This window comes from Lactuca virosa, chromosome 5, assembly GCF_052849685.1.
Source record: "Lactuca virosa cultivar CGN04683 chromosome 5, Lactuca_virosa_CGN04683_v6, whole genome shotgun sequence".
NCBI lineage: Eukaryota > Viridiplantae > Streptophyta > Magnoliopsida > Asterales > Asteraceae > Lactuca > Lactuca virosa.
In genome coordinates, this window is record NC_136430.1 from 410,536,000 (window position 1) to 410,560,151 (window position 24,152).

Genomic DNA, 24,152 nt, shown 5'->3' on the forward strand with positions numbered 1-24,152 from the left:
TTGTTGTTTCATTTCAGACCATATTGATGTATAAAGTCTTAAACTTGCCTCTTTAATGATTAGATCTATCATTTTGAGTTTTTGGGTCTTTTTGGTCCCAAGGATGGAGCTTTATGGTTTAAATCTGATTCCTAGGCTTAGAGTTGCCACTCTCAATGCTAAATGAGTCCCTAAGGCAGAAAATTGTCATCTTGAATGTCTTAAGGGGTTCATGCATGAGTTAAGATCACTTTCATGGAAGTAGAATACTATTTTTGGAGTTTGGGCTTATTTGGGTCATGTAAAGTCACAAAGTCAGTGGCTTTATGGATTAAGACGTTAAAGAGGACTTGGATCTGTGCTTATAGCCATTGGAATAGAGTATTGCGTGCTTAATGGGAAAAGTGAATAAATAGAGCAGTACGTTGGGCTTGCATGCATGTATGTGCAACGTACAAGTCATACAGGTGTACGCTTAGCTTAAAAAGGAGTACGCCCCGCATACTCAACATTTGTGGGCTTTGCGTGTTTTGGGTCTCAGATTGGGCCATACATTGGAATTTGTTTCTTTGGGCCTTAGTGGGCCATCAGAAGTCAGATAATCTGGGCTAAGATTATGTTTGGGCTTTAGGGTAAGGCCCATTAGAGGGTTTGGGCCCAATTTAGCAAATTGGGCCATTAGTAGGCCACTAATGGGCTTGGGAAGTCTACCTAGTATTGGGCCTTTCATATTATGGTTTTGGGCCTTAGGTTTGGACCAAATTAGATAAGGGGTAAAATGGTCATTTTACCCTAAGGAGGATTATTGGCTTTGGACTAAGTGTTATTTTGGTAATAATAGCTCGGGGAGTCGAGAGATCAGTAGTTCGGGGACCTGCCAGCTAGCAGCCAGAGGATTATTCGTGTGGTTCAGCAGTGCGAGGTGAGTTTCCCTTTGTGTGAATGGGTCTAAGGCACCAATGCCAGCCCGTATATGTATGTATGTATGATTGTATGTTCCGACTACGGTTCGATGTCAGGTGGTACCCGATGTCTATGGGCATGTCTACTATACCTGTTATCTGTGTGATACTTGTATGAGCCTGGTAGGGAGGTGAATGTGGGCGGGGGCTCGTATCTCATCACTAGCTGAGTGTGGACGGGGTTACATATCTCATCATTAGCAGAGTAGGGGCGGGGCCCATTACAGACGAGGCCTTAGTACTAGGTGGTACCTGATGAATGTAAGCATTTTATTTATACTTGTTGTCTTTGTGATACTAGTATGTTCCAGGTAGGGAGGTGAGTGTGGGCGAGGTCTTGTATCTCATCATGATCTGAGTATGGACGGGGTTCCATATCTCATCATTAGCAGAGCATGGGCGGGGCCCAAGATAGGCGAGGCCTTAGGACTGGAGCATATAGTAATTTGTATGAGTCTTTATGTGTTGGTATGAATATATGATATAGTTTGTATGTGTATAGCGGGCGAGGCCCAGAGACAGGCGGGGCCTAGAAGAAACAAATATGTATACCGAGCGGGGCTCGATGCCAGTCGGGGCCTGATGCCGGGCAAGGCCCGATGTAGGGGCGGGGGCCCAGTATATGTGATTATGTGTATGGTATGTGGTAGGTTGGGGAACTGACTAAGCTTCGTGCTTACGGTTTTCAGTTTTGGTTCCAGGTATTTCCAGTTGCGAAGAGAAGAGCTCGGGATGACTGCATTACACACACCAATATGTTTTAGCCTGGGATGTTTACTCTGATGTTTTGATTCTTTGATAATAATGTTTTGAGATATTTTGACTATGCTTTGATGAAATGATTTGATAACTATGGTTTTATTTAATGATTTAAAATGAAATTTTTGGACGGTATTTTTGGGATGCTTCAGCGTGGCTTCCATAGCAACTGTCGAACTCTAATCTAGTAAAAAGCCATCCCTTAGATAAGTGATCAATTATTCCTTTATTTATACAAGATATCATAGTGAACTGAGTCATTGACAATGAATTAACCTAACAATTCAACATTACGTTTCTTGATTTCCGATTTATGATGATCAAATCAACTACTAATTGACCACTTCAATTTAGTCCATTCTAGGCCTAACATATGAATATCATCGGCATATCACCAAGGGGCTCATAATATTGTTTTTCCTGTAGAGGCGAAAGGACAAATAAACTTTGACTACATAGTTTTTGTCTACTCATTAAATCATTCATATATTTACTCGTTATAACCACCAGTTATAGATAGCATTATCGTAAGACTAATACACAACCAACTCGTATGCAAATAACCGAATGTCTCTCCGTTTTAAGAATAAAAGATATTATCATCTCAAAATTATTCTTGATTGAATCCATGAAGTAATTTCTCTGGGTGCGAGTTCTCAAATACTTAAAGGGTGCTACTATATGTACCCCCTTACTGACATAAATCGTCACATCATGGGGGGTACACAAGCACTATTACACTCACATGAGGGGGTACATATTGCAATGGGTGGGCGTACGTATAGAATTTCTTATACTTAGCACTATATTAATAGGCAGGAAGTGATTGTAAGATATGGTTGGATCATAGCATTCACATGGGTTGAAACAGACCCGTTATCATTTTTCTTAGATATTTCTATGATTAGACGAGAGGGTTATTAGAGCTGAGTGGGCATGTAGAGTATTTTGTTCTATGTATTTTTGGTTATTTGTTTGGGGTTTCACCCGTGGTCTGTATGCTAGGTTGTCGGTAATGGCGGTTCACTATAGATTCTATTATTCATCCTATCAGTAGGAAGATGCGAGGCCGTGAAGGTGTTGAACCGAATCTGTAAGTTTTGGACATCATGGTTGGTGTATGGTATGGCTTCATTTGTCTATAAGTTAAGCACGGTCTAGAAGACTTCGACCTATGAATAAGAAATTAGTTTCTCTTCATGTTTATAGCTATGTTGGCATTCGTTTCTTTGTAGGGTCGTGTGTTTCTCGCTAAGGATTGAATCAGTATTTGTGACGATAGACCGTCGTCTAGTTTGAGTGTCATTTCAGTGTTGCAAGGGATGAAATTCGATTAGACTTCTTCACTTAGGAAGGAATCATACGCCTACTTGTGGATACCTTTAATGTCTATATGCAAACCATGGTAAATGGGGGATGTGTCAACTAGTGCAGAAAGGAGTAGGCTCAGAAGAATCCCTAAGGGATTCACAGGGTGTTTAAGGAGTAATGGGTAAGCACAGATTTTGAGGATGAAATCTAATTTAAGTAGGGAGAGTTGTAACACCCATTCTCATGTTTCGACTATCAAATACCTAAGGATGTCAAGAATAAGGTTTTGGAGAAAATCCTTTCACCACAACAGGGTTGGTTAATTACCACGGCGTAGGCAGAACATTTAAGTGAATAGCATAGTTGGCTTGTCGCCATGGCGTGGCGAGGTGGTGGCCACGGTGTGGCATCTATTGCAGCCCAAGCCCAACATTTTTAGGGTTTCTTCCATATTTAAAGGCACTATCTCATGGATTAGGGCATCCTCTTCATCCTCCATCCTCCTAACTTGAAACCCTATCCCTATTTGAGTGTTCTTGATGTTTGTGTGATGATCTTTAATTTTGAATCCTTTAAATTCATCTTGAGTGAAGGTGGCATGCTTGTTGGTTGAAAGGTGGTATCTACTTTAGATCGTTCATTTCCTACATCTTTTGAAGCTTTGGAAGATATAAAGATTCCACCTTTATCATTCTTGTTTATCATTTTCATGTATTAAGGCCCTTTTAATCATTTGAAGGGATGTTCTTGGAATTTTGAGCAACTCTAGAACCTTAGAATTTCTTGGTGACCATTTCTAGGCTTAATCTGATGGAAAAGTTGTTAGCTCATGGTTACCTTTGAACCATGTATAAGTTTTGTTCATTGTGAGGGCTTAATGGACTTAGTATTGTAGATCTTGCTTTGTGGTAATGTCTTCATAGGTAAAGTTGGAAAATTTATCCATTAACTCAATGAAAAGGACAAGACCTAAAGTTTTGGGCTTTGATACGTAAGGATTAAGCTCTTAATGAAAAAAAAGAGCATTCTGCTAGAAACCACAACGTGACCAAGGAAAGCCCACAACATGGTGGTGCTTTGCATCGTGACTATTTTGTCTTGACTTGGCCACAACGTGGGAAAAATCTTACCACGGTGTAGTGATCGTTGACATTTTTTAACCATTTCCCGTTGACTTTTGAGTAGTTTGACCGCAGGTAAAACTTGAAGGATTGGTTTTTCGATTAAGGATTGATCTTTATTTGGGTGATTGTCAGTTTACGGGATTGACCAGTGCAAGGAGTGAGAGTGTTGTTGTGCTTCTCTAGTTTTGCAATTCAGGTGAGTCTTCTTACTATACCACGTGTGAGATTCTTTATTCTTTGTATGGTAGGAAAGAGGTACTATTAGAGAACGAGCATCTTAGTTGACTATGATAATTCCTTGATATGTATGTACAGTGTAGGACACTTGGTGTCATGTTATGCTAGACCGTCTTTGTGATTTTTACGTGAAAGATTGTGAATAGATCATTACACGCGTATGAAAGTCTATGGTTAGATCAAAACACCTTTTGTTCTTTATCGTCGCTTTATTCAGCTCTCTGTAATCGATGCACATTCTCATGCTCCGGTCTTTCTTCTTTACAAATAATATAGGGGCTCCCCAGGGTGATGAACTAGGTCGAATGAAACCTTTGTCCAATAACTCCTAAAGTTGTGTCATAAGTTCTTTCATTTCGGTTGGTGCTAATCGATATGGTACTTTGGCTATCGGCGTCGTTCCTGGTAACAAGTCGATACGGAATTCCACTTGTCGATCAGGGGGCAATCCGGGAAGATCTTCGGGAAAGACTTCCGGATAATCACACACCACTGGAATATTCTGCACCTCCTTCTTTTCCTTCTGAGCATCGATCACGAATGCTAGATATGATGTACATCCCTTGGCCAAACACTTTCTGGCTTTCATTAAGGAAATGATTCCAGAATTTACTCTGCGTTTGTCTCCATACACCATAAACGACTCTTTCCCTGGCGGGTTTACTTTAACTATCTTCTTCCTACACATTATTTCGGCATCATTGGCGCTAAGCCAATCCATTCCTAAAACTATGTCGAAACCATTTAACTCGATAGGCAATAATTCCTCGTGGAACTTATTCCCATCCAAGTCAATGATGATGTTTTTCATACGATGGCTAACAGGTACAAACTTGCCACTAGCAATTTCTACTAATAAAGCATTAACTAGTCTATCAACAGGCAAAGCTAGTTTTCTACCAAATTCATGCGATATAAAGGAGTAATTGGCTCCAGAATCAAACAAAATTTGGGCAGGCAATTCGTTTACGAGAAAGGTACCTGAAGCGACATCGGCTTCTTCTTTCGCAGCTTCGAGTGTCATCTGAAAGGCTCTCGCCTTCGGCTTTGGTGGAAGATTGGGTTTTGCTGCGTCTTTCTTCTTCGGGCAATCCCTCAAAATATGCCCTTCTTCATGGCACCCATGACAGACGTTATTAGTGAAGGTGCATTCATTGGCATAATGCCCTGGCTTTCCACACTTGTAACAAGTGACTCCCACCCTGCACTTCCCAGCATGTTTCTTCTTGCACCTGTCACACCACTTGGCTTCGGCTCCTCCTCCGAATTTTCTCGAACCAAACTTCGAGAATTTGTTCTTTTTGTTGGAACCTGACGTTCCTTCAAACTTTCTCTTTTCGCCAACTTCAACCCTGCTGGCGGCTCTCCCCTTGATCATATCTTCAACAGACTTGGCAGCCCATATAGCTGCCTCCAAAGTAAGTGTCTGACGTACTGGCACCGCATACTCCCATGTAAGTCCCTTTGCGTACCTGTCAATTTTCGCCAGCTCATCTGGGACAATACGCAAAGCAAACTCCATTTTGTCTGTGAAGTTATTCGTATACTCGTCAACGGTCATACTCTCCTTCTTCAATGTTAGAAACTGGTTTTCTAACTCAAGTACGTTTTGGGCCGAGCAGAACTTGCGCTTAAAGTGTACCAAGAACTCCGCCCAAGTCATTTGCAATGGCTCATTAGGGCTTAGGGTTTTCCCCAATGTGTTCCACCAACGAGCAGCACTACCCCTGAACTGACGTACTGCAACGGTAGTTTGTAACTTGCCTTGGCAATCACAAGTCATGAAAGCCAACTCAATTTCCGAGATCCAGTCCATAACTCCGACAGGATCTTCTTTTCCAGGGAAGGTCGATGGCTTGCAAGTCATAAAGTCCTTATACTTGCACCCATTTCTCTCCACTCTACCCTCGTGGTTATTCCTCCCAACCACAAGCGGTTCACTATGACCAACCGATCTGTTGTTGTTCCCTTCTTCAGATCGATCGTCATTTAGTTCACGTTGTTCAACAGGAACTGAAGGTTCATCCCTGTTGTTCAGCAACATTTGCCTCAACTCCTCCCTCTGTTCAGCCATCATGGTCTGAATCACATCTCGTACTACAGCCATGGTGATGGGTTCGGGTGCAACTCCTACTATAGGCACCTGTTCCACCACTTGAGGTTGAGGTTGTTGGTTTCTGTTTGCATTTCCCGTTCCACTTCGATTTCTTGCCATTACAATCTATATACTGAATAAGGCGAATTTAGGTCTTTATCCTTGTTAGACATATCAATTCCCTTATCACTCTGAAACGTTTACATGTTAGTTCTAATCTCGTAATCATACGCTTAGAATCCTACACACATAAGGTTTCCAGATCCGGTCGGCAACAGACCATAGATCCGAACAAATAATGGCATATATGGCAACATATAGCATTTAGCACATAAAGGCATTTTAGGCACCTTTCCTAAAATAAACTAGTGCTCATGTCTAAAATATGGTAGACACTCACCTCACAATCACCACTTAGCATTCTAAGTTCAAGTCTAGAAATTCTACAATTTCTTAGTTTGCTTAAACTAATGCTCTGATACCAACTGTGACATCCCCTAATTTCTCGGCCAGAAAAGACCGATTTAATTTATGCTTTTTAAAATAAAATCAAAGAAATCTTTTCAAAAGATATTGCGGAATAGGTCCCCAATATAAAACATGATAATGTTTATCAAAACCCTTCTTTAAGAAGGTATATATTTCCCATATATATATCAAAACCTCGGGATGTCATGTTCCGATACAGATCAAAAGCATAAACAAGACATTATAAGCCTTTTCAACAGTTATTTACAACTACTGGCCTATAATCAAAAAATCTCTCATCGTCCTCTGACTATGCTCGGGGTCCACTACCTGTAATCATAAAAAAACTGAGTGGGTCAGGCTTGGGAGCCTGGTGAGCATATAGGGTTTTCAACCCACAATAATAATAACATATTAAGTTCACCAATCAACAATAACCCTGATTACCCATTCCCGTTGTCCTCACTTTACGTCCCTAAACACCTAACACAAGGGACTTAACCTAAGGAATATCATCAGGTTGGACACTACTGCTAAGGGGACTCCTCAGCCATACATGTCCTAAAGGCAACCATGAGGGGGATTGGAGTACACCAATGAACATTTAGTTCATCAACACCTACAAGTTGCGAACTTGCTAGTGTACCACTGGACTGTCTAGAAAGGTCCGTGATCGTCATCTATACTCCGCTAGACGACTACAACGATAACACCAACAACAACACCGATACCGAGGCCTCTCATCATTTTTAACACCCACCGACTATTTTGTCTACCCATGTTTTACGCAACATATTTGTAGATAAAATACATATACAGTTTAAAACTTGTATAAAACATCAATTCAACAGTCACCTCAAATAAACAATTAACATATTTACACATAACACGTATTTTAAGGTAAATACTTCATATCTATGTGTAAATTGAAAGTAACTACACACTCACATGATTTGATGACAATCGGGCAGCAATTCGTTTCCTAAAACGTTCGTTTCTAATAAAACCGGGAGTTTTATTGAGAAACCGGGCTCTGCAAAAGTCGGGCTTCGAAACCGAAAAGATAAATTTTCCGGGCTTCACAGGCACTTCGTGGCGTATTCCGGGGCTTATAATTGATACCGGGGCTTCGGGGGATGATAATATGAAAGAAATATGGAGAAAGGGGCTAAAAATGACAAGTTTTCAAAATACCCCCGGGAGGTCTCCCACCCTTCTATTTATAGGGGCGAGCCTCCTGATCCAACCGCTGAGAAGAAGCCACGCATCGCAGATCCGAAGCTCGTAGGTGATGGCTCGCACGAGGGTTGCACGTGCGAAGTGGCTGCTGGCTTCTTGTGATTGGACCGAAGCCTCGGTCCGAAGTCGGTTCTGGTGGTGGGGTCCGCAGGCGAGGGTGCGCAGGTGGCTGCACGTGCGAAGGTCTCGCTGTCCTCTCCTGATTGGACCGAGGTCTAGTCCGAAGTAGGGGGGATCGTGGCATGCAGGCGAGGGTTCGGACACGCACCAAGGGCACGCGTCGGATTCTTAGTGGACCGCGGGTACTGTTCATGCGAGGATGACGTGGCAAATCGTGACTATGCGAATTTTCTCGGTTTTTGTGCAAAAACTTTTAAAATCCATAACTTTCGCATACGAGCTCCGTTTTTGACGTTCTTTATATGCACGCGTAGGTAAAATTACGCTCTACAACTTCCGTTTAGACTTTGTCGGCTAATTTTGAATTTAATTTTTATATTATTATTTTTAACAGACCGGGACAGGAAATCCGTTAAAAATTCATAACTTCTTCATCCGACGTCCGTTTTCATCATACTTTTTACCGTTGTGCTACTAATGACGAGACCTTCGATTCTTGTTTAGGTTGTGTCGGCTAAAAATCACTCGATCTAAAATTCGAGTTTTTAGCTGTCTACTGCTAAGCTGAAACTTCGAAAAATCATAACTTCCTCATACGAAGTCAGATTCGGGCGTTCTTTTTATCGAACTTCTCGGTTTAACGAACACTACAAGTTTCGTTTAGATCACTAAGGCTAAAAAGTAGTTTATCAAAAACTCACTTTTTACGACATTCAGCACCGAGCCGGTTTTGTTGTGAAACTTCGACAGGTCATAACTTCTTCGTTATAACTCGGATTTCGGCATTCTTTATATATCCATAATCCTTGTCACGACCACTACAACTTTCTTAATAGATATCGATTTTATCTAAAATTTAATTTTGACGCTTATTTTTATTCTTAATTAATTAACTCCTAGTAATTAAGCATAAAACACATAAAACTACTACTCCCAGTTCGAGGTCGTGTGTGGTATTATTGACCTCGTGGTTCTTAAGCTGTCTCGAAGCAGAGGACATGACCTTTCCCCGTTGCATAAGAACGCAGCCTAGCCCTTTCTTGGACGCATCACAGTAAACTACAAAATCTTCCGTCCCTTCTGGGAGGGACAAGATCGGGGGCGCTGCATAGGGATCACTTTAGTGTTTGGAAAGCAGTTTCTTGTTTCTCTTCCCAGTTGAAGGTTACACCCTTCTGAGTCAAGGTGGTGACTGGCTTTGCGATCTTAGAGAAGTTTTGAATGAACCTTTTGTAGTAGCCAGCGAGGCCTAGAAATTGATGAATCTTTGTTTGGGTTCTTGGAGTCGTCCAGTTTTCGATTACGTTGATTTTGGAAGGATCTACGCATATTCCTTCCTCGCTGACCACGTGACCTAGGAAATCCACTTTTCGAATCCAGAATTCGCACTTCGAGAACTTCGCATACAACTTCTCTGCCGTTAATGTTTCCAAGACTTGTCGCAAATGTTGGCTGTGTTCTTCTTTACTTCAGGAGTAGACTAGTATGTCGTCGATGAAAACTATTACGAATTTGTCTAAGTAAGGTCTTCACACCCATTTCATCACGTCCATGAACAATGCGGGTGCATTTGCTAAACCGAAGGGCATTACTACGAATTCATAGTGACCATAGCAAGTTCTGAATGTGGTCTTAGGAATATCTTCCTCCTGGACTCGTAGCTGATGGTATCCTGATCTTAGGTCGATCTTTGATAAGAAACTTGCTCCTTGCAGTTGATCGAAGAGATCATCGATTCGAGGAAAAGGGTATCGTTTTTTTATAGTGAGTTTATTTAGTTCCCGGTAGTCTATGTGTCACACCCCCAAACCAGACGGCGGAAACGTCTGGGGGTGGAGGACTTCATTTGTAGTATCACAACACATGCATCATAGTAATCAAAGTACAAACAACCATTATATTTAAAAAGTATAAGTATTTACATGTGTTCAATCATTGTATATTGAAACCAAAATAGTTATACAAAAGAAGATATGACTCAAAATAGCTCCATCTTCTCAAAAATCTCGGGGAGTACTTGTGTATTATTTCCCTGAGAATACAAGTAATTTGAAAAGGGAGTATCAACATAAAGTTGAGTGAGTGCATAAGTGTTTATGTTTAAAAGGGTGTCTCTGTATCTTGCATATGTAAACTGTTCCAGAAAATCCTATATTTTCTGTTGTATATGAAAAGTAGTTTTATTCCTATAAAACCGTTCTATTTGTAAACCAATGTTATGTATTTGTAAAACTTGTAACTGAGAGTGTGCCTGGCTTCACCAGTTGTTATTGAAAACTATACTGAACCATTGTAGTTTATATTCTGTAAACTGGTACTTTGAAGGTGTACTTTCGTTTAGTTGTTTATATACTAACGTATTGTTAATATCTTTTTAATGAGTTATTATAACCATACTAAGACAGAATGGCCTGAAACAAACGCTTTGTGGGCGTTTAAACTGTTGATAACAATTGCCACTCATTGGCGTGTATAACTGACTGTAGCTAGCAGCCTGAGTGCGGAGTTGTCAATCCCGATATAGATCTACACACAACTTGCTTCGATCCCCTGGCTGGAGATTCTGGTTATAATGTTAGGACTTTACGTTGGTTGTCTAAATGAATTAAACAACCTGAAGTGAATGACTCATAAAATGCATATAAACGTTTCATGTATATTAGTCATGAAAACCCAATCATTCTGAAATAAATGATTGACAGTGTGTTCTTGAATAAGTAATCCGAACATGTATTTGACAAGTGTAAACCCTTTATTTGTTTTGAATCAAAACCCTTGTTTCTTGTAAAACGGTGTATCCTAGTATACTTGAACCATGAATTATTGTTCTATGTATCATAAATTATACCTATTATAATTTATATGTACTTTCTGAATCGGTATTTAACTATTTTTGCATGTAACCCCTTGGTCAACATGTTACAAAGGTATTTGAATTGATGAAATAACTTTTATATTTATATACATACACAATTCTATATATAAGTAAAATTTAAACGACACTCGGACAAATAACCGGTACTATAAGCCCACATCCAAACAAGGAAAATGACCCAGAATGAGTTATCAGTCCTAAGCATTTTAAATCTTATTTATATATATATATATATATATATATATATATATATATATATATATATATATATATATATATATATATATATACAAATATGAATTTTGGGGAAAAATATAAGTTTATAAAAGAGTTTGATGTTTTGCGTATTTTTGATGATTTAATGTCGTTTTATCATGATTTCAAATCATCATTTTATAACACAAAGTTCTTGTGTTAGACTTGTATTCCCCCCCCCCCTTTAAAACAGTAGAAATTATGAAAATACGGGGGGTATGAACTCACTTGATAGGTGGTGATTTGGACAGCGTTTCGTTTCCCGGAAAGGAGTTTATTTGACGAAAACCGGCTTTAATCGGGCAGAGTTTCGACTGGAGAGAGGTTAACTTCTCTGGAATCTCGGGGCTTTGAGGCTTGCTTAGGGTTTTAGACTTGATATCGGGGCTTTAGGGGTTGTATATAAGTTTGTGGAAGTGAAAAATATGAAAGTGTGTGAAATTTGGGGTGAAAAGTGTGAATTTCTCGGAAGACCTCGCACCCTTATATAGGGCCGAAGTCTCGGACCGAAGGTGGTTAGTCATCAGCACGTGTCGTACATGCAAAGGGGACACGGGTCGAGGCATCGGACATGTTGGCTTCGGAGTGGACCGAACCTCGGTCCAATGAGGAGGTGCCACGAGGGTCTAAGGGGTGTCTCCTGCGAAGGTGTCGGCTGCCTACTGGACCTCGGCTGCGGTCCAATCAGAATGTGACACGGAGGACTTCGGTCCAATCAGAAGGTGACAGGTGGAGGCCTCGCATGCGAGGTGACGTGGCCGAAGGTCAGCTATGCGAAATTGCCCGGTTTTCAACATTTCTTGATTTTTTTGCCAAAAACTTGCGAAAATCATAACTTTCGCATACGAGCTCCGTTTTCGACTTTCTTTATATGCATGCGTAGGTAAAATTATACTCTACGAATTTCATTTAGACTTCGTCGGCTAACTTTGACTTTATTTTTAATATTATTATTTTTAACAGACCGGGACAGGAAATCCGTTAAAAATTCATAACGTCTTTATCCGACGTCCGTTTTTGTCTGTCTTTTTACCGTTGTACTAATATTAACGAGACCTTCAATTCTCGTTTAGGTTGTGTCGGCTAAAAATCACTCGATCTTTATTTCGAGTTTTTAGTTGTACACTGCTATACTGAAACTTAGAAAAATCATAACTTCGTCATACGAAGTCAGATTTTGCCGTTCTTTTTACGAAAGTTCTCGGTTTAACATAAACTACAACTTTCATTTAGATTGTTATGGCTAAAAGGCCTTTTTTTGAAAATTCAGTTTTTACACCGAACAGTGTTTTGCTGGTTTTGTCGCGGATCTTCGGTTGGTCATAACTTCTTCGTTATAACTAGGATTTTAGTGTTCTTTATGTTTTTGGAAACCTTGTTACAATCTCTACCACTTGGTTCATCCCAATCGAGATTGTTTAATAATTTATTTTTGAGGGTCAATTATGTAAATATACACAGTATGCTAAAATTTCTCTTTATTGTTTTAAAAAGAACTACAAATTGACCTACATTATTACATAGGTTTGAAATAACGGTTTGTTACATTATCCTCCCGTTAGAGAGAATTTTGTCCCGAAATTAGCATTATAGATAGACTAGGGAAAAGGATGTGGATATTTCTGTTGCATTTGATCCTCCCGTTCCCAAGTGAATTCAGGTCCCCGTTTTGCATTCTAGCGAACCTTCACTATCGGGATACGGCTTTGTTTGGTTTTCTTAACTTCCCTGTCTAGAATCTCTACGGGTTCTTCCACAAGATTGAGGCTCTCGTTTAACTCGATTTCCTCGAGTGGGATCACAAGAGTCTCTTCGGATAGACACTTTTTCAAGTTCGAAACATGGAAGGTAGGATGAATGTTACTTAGTTCTTGGGCTAGTCGAAGTTTGTAAGCTACAGGACCGATTCTGGCAAGAATCTCGAATGGTCCTATGTACCTTGGATTCAATTTGTCACCAACCTGGAATTCCAAGGGTTTTCTCATTTTGTCAGCGTAGCTTTTCTGTCTGTCTCTGGAAGCTTTAAGTCGCTCCCAAATTTGTACGATTTTCTCGGTGGTTTCTCGAATAATTTTCGGACCAGTGAGAGCACGGTCAGGAGTTTGACCTCTAGCTAGCTGCGTGTCATAGAGGGCTTGCGGCCATAGAGGGCTTCGAATGGAGCAGCCTTTATGCTAGTGTGATAACTATTGTTATAAGAGAATTCAACAAGGGGTAAATGAATATCCCATGCCTTTCCAAAGTCTATCACGCAAGCTTGCAACATGTCTTCTAATGTTTGAATCGTCCTCGCACTTTGTCCGTCGGTTTGTGGATGGTAGGTTGTACTCATGTCCAGCCTGGTTCCCAGAGAGTTTTGTAAAGACTGCCAGAAACAAGAGGTGAATCTACTATCTCGGTCCGAAATAATAGATATTGGTACACCATGCAGTCTAACAATATCCCTGAGGTAAGTTCTGGTTAGCTTCTCCATCTTGTCGGCTTCTTTTATTGGCAAGAAGTGTGTGGATTTGGTTAATCTGTCGACGATTACCCAAATAGTATCATAACCACCCAAAGTCTTGGGTAATTTGGTTATGAAATCCATTGTAATCCGCTCCCACTTCCATTCAGGGATTTCAGGTTGTTGTAATAAACATGAAGGTTTTTGGTACTCTACTTTGACTTTGGCACAAGTAAGGCACTTGCCCACAAAAGTAGTGATTTCGGCCTTCATATTAGGCCACCAATATAGTTTCTTAAGGTCCAGATACATCTTGTCTGAACTTGGATGAATGGAGTATCGGGTTTTGTGTGCTTCATTCATAATCACGTCTCTGTAACCACCGAACTTTGGCGTCCAAATCTGGTTCATGAACTAATAGACTCCATCATCCCCGACTTCGAAGTTCTTATCCATTCCTCTCAGAGTTTCACCTGCCACGTTTTCGGGTTTCAAGGCTTCAAGTTGAGCTTCTTTGATCTGTGTGGACAGATGTGAACGGATTGTCATGGTCAACGACTTGACCCGGCGTCCCGAGTATTCTTTTCTGCCAATGGCATCAGCTACTACGTTTGCTTTACCAGGGTGATAAAGAATTTCACATTCGTAGTCGTTCAGTAGCTCCACCCATCGTCGTTGTCTCATGTTCAACTCTTTTTGATCGAAGATATGCTGGAGACTTTTATGGTCCGTGAATATTGTGCATTTCGTGCTATATAGGTAATGTCTCCAGATCTTCAGAGCAAACACCACCGCTCCCAGCTCAAGGTCGTGTGTTGTATAGTTGACTTCATGCGTCTTAAGTTGTCTTGAGGTGTAGGAGATAACCTTTCCTCTTTGCATAAGTACATACCCAAGCCCTTGATTTGAAGCATGACAGTACACTACAAAGTCCTTTGTCCCTTCGGGTAGAGACAAGATCGGTGCACTGCACAAGGCTTGTTTGAGCGTTTGGAATGTTGTCTCTTGCTTCTCTCCCCCAACTAAAAGTTACACCCTTTTGCGTCAGAGTAGTAAGCGGTTTAGCGATTCGGGAGAAAATTTGGATGAATCTGCGATAGTAGCCAGCAAGACCTAAGAATTGTCGGATTTATGTAGGTGTTTTGGGTGCTGGCCAGTTTTCAATTGCATTGATTTTGGAAGGGTCCACGTGTATTCCTTCTGAACTGACCACGTGACCTAGGAATTCAACTTTCCTAATCCAAAACTCGCACTTTGAAAACTTCGCATAGAGTTTTTCTGTCCTAAGGGTTTGTAATACTTGACGAAGATGTTGGCCATGTTCCTCTTTGCTTCTTAAGTAGATAAGGATGTCGTCAATGAAGACTATGATGAATTTTTCCAGGAATGGACGACACACTCTGTTCATTAGGTCCATGAACACAGCAGGTGCATTCGTCAATCCAAATGGCATCACTATAAACTCGTAATGACCATAACGAGTTCTAAACGCGGTCTTGGGAACGTCTTCCTCCAAAATCCGTAACTGATGACACCCGGATCTTAAGTCTATTTTCGAGAAGTAGTTCTCACCTTGAAGTTGGTCGAACAGATCGTCAATGCGAAGTAGAGGGTATCGGTTCTTGATGGTAAGTTTATTCAGCTCGTGGTAGTCTATGCACATGCGGAATGATCCATCCTTCTTCTTTACGAACAAAACCGGTGCTCCCCAAGGTGAGAAGCTTGGTCTTATGAAACCTTTGCTAAGGAGTTCGTTAAGCTGGCTGGATAATTCTTGCATTTCAGAAGGTGCAAGACGATAGGGGGATTTGGCTACAGGGGTAGCTCCAGGAATTAAGTCGATTCGGAATTCGACTTGTCGTTCGGGAGGTACTCCTGGAAGATCATCGGGAAAAATATCGGGAAAGTTGCAGACCTCAGGAATGCTCGCGATATCTTTCGCTTCTTGCTTTTTGTCTACCACGTGCGCTAAGAAAGCACAGTACTCTTTGCGAAGGTACTTCTGTGCCTTGATGCAAGAAATGATCCGAAGGTTCGTTCCAGGTTTGTCGCCATAGATAATAAGAGTTTCATTAGTTGGCAAGTTCAAACGAATAGCTCTTTCATAACATAGGATGTCGGCATGGTTGGGGAACAACCAATCCATACCTATTATGATGTCAAAACTTTTGATAGAGACCGGCATAAGGTCTATTGGGAAAGACAAGTCATTCAAGGTAAGGGTACATCCTATGTATATATCGTTAGTGGATTTGGATTTTCTGTTAGCCATTTCTACTGTGAACGTTTCATTTAATGGTTGGGAGTTTTGATTTAGTAGATGTTTAAAATTATGGCTCATGAAGCTCCTCTCTGCACCACAATCAAATAGAATGCATGCATAAGTATTGTTGAGAAGGAACGTACCCATGACCACTGCAGGGTCTGCCACTGCTTCTTCATGACCCAGTGCTAGAATCCTCCCAACTCCACCGGCATTTCCAGCTTTTGGACAGTCTTTCTTGAAATGCCCCACATCACTGCATTGGTAGCATGCTCGGCCTACTTCAGCGGAAGGTACTTGGTTAAATGGTTGAGGTGGTATTCTACAAAATCGGGCAGTATGCCCTTTCCTGTTGCAGTTACGACACTGCATTTCTTGGCAATTTCCATTGTGGTGAAAATTGCACTTGTTGCATTTAGGGAGGTTACCAGCATAGGGCTTAGTTGGTGTAAGGTTATTAGGGGCAGCAGCAGGTACAGTAGCAGGTATGGTAGCAGGTACAGTAGTAGCATGGACTGCCACTACTTGTTGCTTCTTTGCAGGTTCCAGAGGAGATTTGTCATTCCTCTTGTTCCAACCCTTCTTCTTGCTGTTGTTGTTGTTCTCCTTGGGTTGTTCTGGAGCAGTAACCACAGAGTTTTGACGGGCTCCGTGGTCAATAAGAGATCGTGCCAGCTCTTTGGCACTGTCAAAAGTAACAGGCTTCGAAGCTAAAACACTTGACTGAATTTGGGGCGACATACCCCAAATATATCTCTCAATCTTTTTGCTCTCCATAGGAACCATATCCGGACAAAGAATTGCCAGATCACAAAACCTACTGGTATAGGTTGATATGTCAGAACCAACAATTGTAAGACCCCAGAGTTCTTGCTCCAGTTTCTGTAATTCCCCTCGCGGACAGTATTCCCGCATTAACATGGCTTTTAGGCTCTCCCAGCTGATAGAGTTAGCCACTACCAGAGTAAGTGACTTAATGTGGCCATTCCACCACGTTAGGGCCCTATCTGAAAAAGTACAGGCAGCAAATTTAACTTTGCTACCCTCCGGACAGGAGCAAATTTCGAAAATTTCTTCTGTCTTCTCAATCCATTGCCTTAAAACCATTACTCCTCGAGTTCCATTAAAGGTCCTGGGTTTGGCGTTCGAGAAGTCTTTATAAGTGCACTCTCGCGAATGCCCATGACTCTCGCCATGGTTAGAAGGATGTGCACCAACTCCCGACCCACTAGCATCAGGAGTATTGATATGAGACATGGCAGCCGCTACAGCCGCCGTGACCGCTGCTTCAAAACATAGCAGCGTCGAATTGAGGAGGTGGTGGTGGAGGTGGCGTCGGTGCTTCATTGACATTGCTATGTCTTGGATTTCTACGATGAGGCATCTTTTCTATAAAAGTTAATAGATAAAAAGATAGTGAGATATCAAGAATGAATATGAATTTTGATATCTCTAAACTAGACACTTAATTCAACATGAATCTTGTAAAGAATTGGAAATAAGAATCCACTGCAAGTACAACTTGCAACAGGATAATATGAAATTGAATGGTTATTTTTCAAAGAGTATGAATGTACATGTCGATTGTATTAGTATATTAAGTACATAAGGTCCGAAAAACTTGACCTTAAAGTAGGTCTATAATATACCACAATACTGAGAAAGTGTCGACATCAAACTGACCTACCGAAAATAAAATTTTCGCCGTCGTATTGAAAGCATGGAAAATAACACTGGATAATTTCTGTGATCCAAAACTTTGGAATAGGATGTTTATGAGAATTGTAATAACTCTTGTTGAAGTAAAGTGCTTATTGTTTTATTGATACCCGGTTTTATACATATCGTGAAAAGTAGTATATACACTCAGTATCTCAAACTAGAAAGTAGAAGTAGTGTAAACACTACTTGCGGCGGTTGCTACGACGATTGTTGGGTCCTGCTTCATCCTGCGTCTTCCAACGCCTTTCTTGGGCAGCTTGATGCTCTCTCAATTCTCTTATCTCTGATTGAGCAGCAAAGACTTGCCTCTGAAGGGCTTCTGTATGGTGTTGGGTGTCATCCTGCATTTCATCAAGACGAAGGATATCTGCAGTGTTAGCCTGCACAACCGTATTCACTTCTAGGATTCGATTGATCGACATCCTTGATTGATCGGCTTGCCGGGCTATTCGGTTTACTATAACTGGAAGAGCTCTATCGGCTGTTCCTCCTCTAGATACGTTATAGAAACCTCGTCCCATTCCGTAGGGAGGGCGTTGACCGTCTTGCCGACTCCAATGGTTTATGTATTGGCCCCACTCAGGTATGGGTTCGGCTTCATCTTGTCTCAGGGGATGCTCCCCATGGTTGTAGACTTGTGGCTCTGTATCTGTACCACTTGATTCGCTGCCTTCATAGGGTTCTTCATCTGAGTCTGAGATCCAGCCTGCATTTTGTGGATTGTAGGGGTCCCCAGGTAAATTGTGTTCAGCCATAGGTTCTGTATTAGAAGTAAGGTTAGTAAAATACTCTTCGTAGTATTTTAATCTTTGTGTTCTGTTCTATAGTTCTTCTGAATATGTATGGTAAGTTTTAGACATGTCGCAACACCACTATCACTCCCAAACACATGTTGGTCATATCTCAAATTAATATAGTTGATCAGGCTATATTAATTCCAGATATGATAACATAACTGCCCAGGTTTGACTATAGTGTTCAACATCCAAATACTTTTAAGTTCTTATGACTGTGATACTGTACTTGTAGGTATGAGTGTTAGTATACTTCTTGTAAAAATACTTAAATCTTTAAAATTATATTTGTAGTCAGAGCTCTTAGCCCCGATGTATTTATAGTTTGTATATCTTTTATGGATTGATATACTGAGTTCACTATAAACAATGCTCTGATAGCAATCTGTCATACCCCCAAACCAGATGGCGGAAACGTCCGGGGGTGGAGGACTTCATTTGTAGTATCATAACACATGCATCATAGTAATCTAAGTACAAACAACCATTGTATTTAAAAAGTATAAGTATTTACATGTGTTCAATCATTGTATATTGAAACCAAAATAGTTATACAAAAGAAGATATGACTCAAAATAGCTCCATCTTCTCAAAAATCTCGGGGAGTACCTGTGTATTATTTCCCTGAGAATACAAGTAATTTGAAAAGGGAGTATCAACATAAAGTTGAGTGAGTGCATAAGTGTTTATGTGTAAAAGGGTGTCTTTGTATCTTGCATATGTAAACTGTTCCAGAAAATCCTATATTTTCTGTTGTATATGAAAAGTAGTTTTATTCCCATAAAACCGTTCTATTTGTAAACCAATGTTCTGTATTTGTAAAACTTGTAACTGAGAGTGTGCCTGGCTTCACCAGCTGTTATTGAAAACTATATTGAACCATTGTAGTTTGTATTCTGTAAACTGGTACTTTGAAGGTGTACTTTCATTTAGTTGTTTATACACTAACGTATTGTTAATATCTTTTCAATGAGTTATTATAACCATACTAAGACATGATGGCCTGAAACAAACGCTTTGTGGGCGTTTAAACTGTTGATAACAATTGCCACTCATTGGCGTGTATGCCTGACTGTAGCTAGCAACCTGAGTGCGGGGTTGTCAATCCCGATATAGATCTACACACAACTTGTTTCGATCCCCTGGCTGGAGATTCTGGTTATAATGTCAGGACTTTACCTTGGTTGTCTAAATGAATTAAACAACCTGAATTGAATGACTCATAAAAAGCATATAAACGTTACATGTATATTAGTCATGAAAACCCACTCATTCTGAAATAAAAGATTGACAGTATGTTCTTGAATTAGTATTCCGAACATGTATTTGACAAGTGTAAACCCTTGATTTGTTTTGAATCAAAACCTTTGTTTCTTGTAAAACGGTGTATCCTAGTATACTTGAACCATGAATTATTGTTCTATGTAACATAAATTACACCTATTATAATTTATATGTACTTTTTGAATCGGTATTTAACTATTTTTGCATGTAACCCCTTGCTCAACATGTTACCAAGGTATTTGAATTGATGAAATAACTTTTATATTTATATACATACACAATTCTATATATAAGTAAAATTTAAACGACACTCGGACAAATAACCGGTACTATAAGCCCATATCCAAACAAGGAAAATGACCCAGAATGAGTTATCAGTCCTAAGTCTTTTAAATCTTATATATATATATATATATATATATATATATATATATATATATATATATATATATATATATATACAAGTATGAATTTTGGGGAAAAATATAAGTTTATAAAAGAGTTTGATGTTTTGAGTATTTTTGATGATTTAATGTCGTTTTATCATGATTTCAAATCATGATTTTATAACACAAAGTTCTTGTGTTAGACTTGTATTCCCCCACCTTAAAACAGTAGAAATTATGAAAATACGGGGGTATGAACTCACTTGATAGGTGGTGATTTGGACAGCGTTTCGTTTCCCGGAAAGGAGTTTATTTGACGATAAAACGGCTTTAATCGGGCAGAGTTTCGACTGGAGAGAGGTTAACTTCTCGGGAATCTCGGGGCTTCGAGGCTTGCTTAGGGTTCTAGACTTGATACCGGGGCATTAGGGGTTGTATATAAGTTTGTGGAAGTGAAAAATATGAAAGTGTGTGAAATTTGGGGTGAAAAGTGTGAATTTCTCGGAAGACCTCGCACCCTTATATAGGGCCGAAGTCTCGGACCGAAGGTGGTTAGTCATCAGTACGTGTCGGACATGCAAAGGGGACACGGGGTGAGGCATCGGACATGTTTGCTTCAGAGTGGACCGAACCTCGGTCCAATGAGGAGGTGCAACGAGGGTCTAAGGGGTGTCTGAGGGGTGTCTCCTGCGAAGGTGTCGGCTGCCTACTGGACCTCGGCTGCGTTCCAATCAGAATGCGACACGGAGGACTTCGGTCCAATCAGAAGGTGACAGGTGGAGGCCTCGCATGCGAGGTGACGTGGCCGAAGGTCAGCCATGCGAAGTTGCCCGGTTTTCAACATTTCTTGATTTTTGTGCCAAAAACTTGCGAAAATCATAACTTTCGCATACGAGCTCCGTTTTCGACGTTCTTTATATGCACGCGTAGGTAAAATTATACTCTACAACTTTCGTTTAGACTTTGTCAGCTAATTTTGACATTATTTTTAATATTATTATTTTTAACAGACCGGGACAGGAAATCCGTTAAAAATTCATAACTTCTTCATCCGACGTCCGTTTTTGTCTGTCTTTTTACCGTTGTACTACTATTGACGAGACATTCAATTCTCGTTTAGTTGTGTCGGTTAAAAATCACTCGATCTTTATTTCGAGTTTTTAGTTGTACACTGCTATACTAAAACTTAGAAAAATCGTAACTTCCTCATACGAAGTCAGATTTTGCCGTTCTTTTTATGAAAGTTCTCGGTTTAACATAAACTACAACTTTCATTTAGATTGTTATGGCTAAAAGGCCTTTTATTGAAAATTCAGTTTTTACACTGAACAGTGTTTTGCCGGTTTTGTCGCGGATCTTCGGTTGGTCATAACTTCTTCGTTATAACTCGGATTTTAGTGTTCTTTATGTTTTTGGAAACCTTGTTACAATCTCTACCACTTGGTTCATCCCAATCGAGATTGTTTAATAATTTATTTTTGAGGGTCAATTATGTAAATATACACAGTATGCTAAAATTTCTCTTTATTTTTTTAAAAAGAACTACAAATTGACCTACATTATTACATAGGTTTGAAATAATGATTTGTTACACTATGCACATAGGGAACGATCCATCCTTCTTCTTCACGAACAAGACCGGTGCTCCCCAAGGCGAGAAGCTCGGTCTTATGAATCCTTTACTTAGCAGTTCGTTTAGTTGATTGGATAGTTCCTGCGTTTTTTCCGGTGCTAAACGGTATGGGGATTTGGCTACGGGGATAGCTCCCGGAATCAAGTCGATTCTGAACTCGACTTGGCGTTCAGGAGGGACTCCTGGGAGATCTTCGGGGAATATGTCGGGGAAGTTACAAACTTCGTGGATATCCTTGATGTCTTTTACCTCTTGTTTCATATCTACCACGTGAGCTAAGAAGGCGCAATATTCTTTGCGAAGATATTTTTTAGCCTTGACGCAGGAAATGAGTTGAAGGTTCGTATGGGGTTTGTCGCCATAAATGACGAGGGTTTCGCTACTTGGCAGATTAAGACGAATGAATTTTTCGTAACATAAAACATCAGCACGGTGAGGACTTAACCAATCCATGTCGATGATAACGTCGAAGCTTTTTATTGAGACCGGCATAAGGTCGATTTGGAAGGAATAGTTGTTTAGAGTGAGGGTACATCCTATGTATATGCCGTTAGTGCTCTCCGTATTTCCGTTTGTCGTTTCTATAGTGAATGTGTCTTTTAGTGATTGGGAATTATGTTTAAGTAGGTGTTTAAATTTATGGCTCACAAAACTTTTCTCTGCACCACTATCGAAAAGAATGCATCCATATGAATTGTTGAGGAGAAACGTATCGGTAACCACGGTAGGATCTGCTATTCATTCTTCGTGACCTATTGCCAATACTTTTACCACATCACCAGCATTCCTTGCTTTTGGACAATCTCTCTTGAAGTGTCCTGTTTCACCACACCCGTAACAAGCCTGGCTTACTCCAACGTTGGGGACTTCGGTGATTGGTTGTGCCGGTGCTTTACAGAAACGGGCAGTGTCCCCCTTCCTATTGCATTTTTTACAGTGCATTTCCCGACAAACTCTGGTGTGATGGAAGTTGTACTTGTTACACATTGGAAGGGTTCCAACAAATCGAGTTGGGGGTGTTGGAGTAGCAGGAACAATAGCAGCGTGAACTGCCACAATTTGTTGCTTCTTTGCGGGCTCTTGTGACGATTTTCCCTTCCTTTTATTCCAAAACTTCTTTTTGTTGCCACCTTCTTTGGGTTGCTCGGGAATAACTGTCATGAAGCCTTAGTGGACTCCATGATCCACGAGTGTTTGTGCCAGACGCTTGGCACTATCAAAAGTTGACGGGTTAGCTGATACCACATTCCCTTGAATCTAGGGAGATAGTCCCCAGATGTATCGCTCTACCTTTTTACTTTCCGGTGTGACCATCCCGGGACACAGTATAGCCAGGTCACTAAATCTGGCAGTGTAAGCTGCAATGTCGGAGTCCTTCATCGTCAGACCCCAGAGTTATTACTCTAGCTTTTGCACTTCGCCCCTCGGGCAGTATTCTGCTAGCATCAGAATTTTAAGTCTTCCCAGCTCATGGCGTTGGCTACTGGGAGAGTCAATGATTTGACATAACCGTTCCACCAAGAGAGAGCTCTATCCATGAATGTGCATGCTGCAAATTTGACCTTGCTAGCTTCAGGGCACGCACAGATTTCAAACACCGATTTTGTCTTCTCGAACCAGCGTGTTAAAGTAATGACACCTCCGGTGCCATCAAAAGACTTTGGTTTGGCATTCGTGAAGTATTTATAGGAACACTCCCTTGGGTGTCCGTGTCTTTCTCCTTGGTTAGAATTGTTGGCACCACTACCCGCCCCACTACCACCACTTGTGTTGATTTGCATCATGGTGGCTGCCAAGGCGGCTGTTACTGCTGCTTGGAAAACAGCAGAGTCAAACTGTGGAGGTGGTGGAGTTGGTGGTGCGTTGTTGAAACGCCTATTGGATTTACGTGGTGGCATCTTTCTGCCATAAAGTTTAAAGAGGAAGTGATGATAAGTCCTCTATAGTGGTCATGAGTTAGGTGATATTGAACAAGATATATCTTAGTTCTTAACGCATCATATCCTGACTTTTATAGTATTCTATCAGCGATTTACAAAAGAAGTCTACTAAAATAAGTAAAAAAATCGCAATTTCAGTTTATGAAATTTATAGCAACACTTCTAATGAATTTGTATAGTGTGACCCATATCGGGTCCTCCTATAATCACATAGTGTATACAAGTTGTATATAACCAAGATCGAATAGACCTTTGAATAAGTG

At 40.5% G+C, this 24,152-nt stretch overlaps 1 pseudogene; it reads right to left on the reverse strand.

Annotated features, from left to right (window-relative positions):
• LOC145113975 (NAD(P)H-quinone oxidoreductase subunit 2 A, chloroplastic pseudogene) overlaps positions 1 to 23,110 on the reverse strand; it is a 25,433-nt pseudogene extending 2,323 nt beyond the window's left edge.
• Positions 23,111 to 24,152: the final 1,042 nt, after the last annotated feature.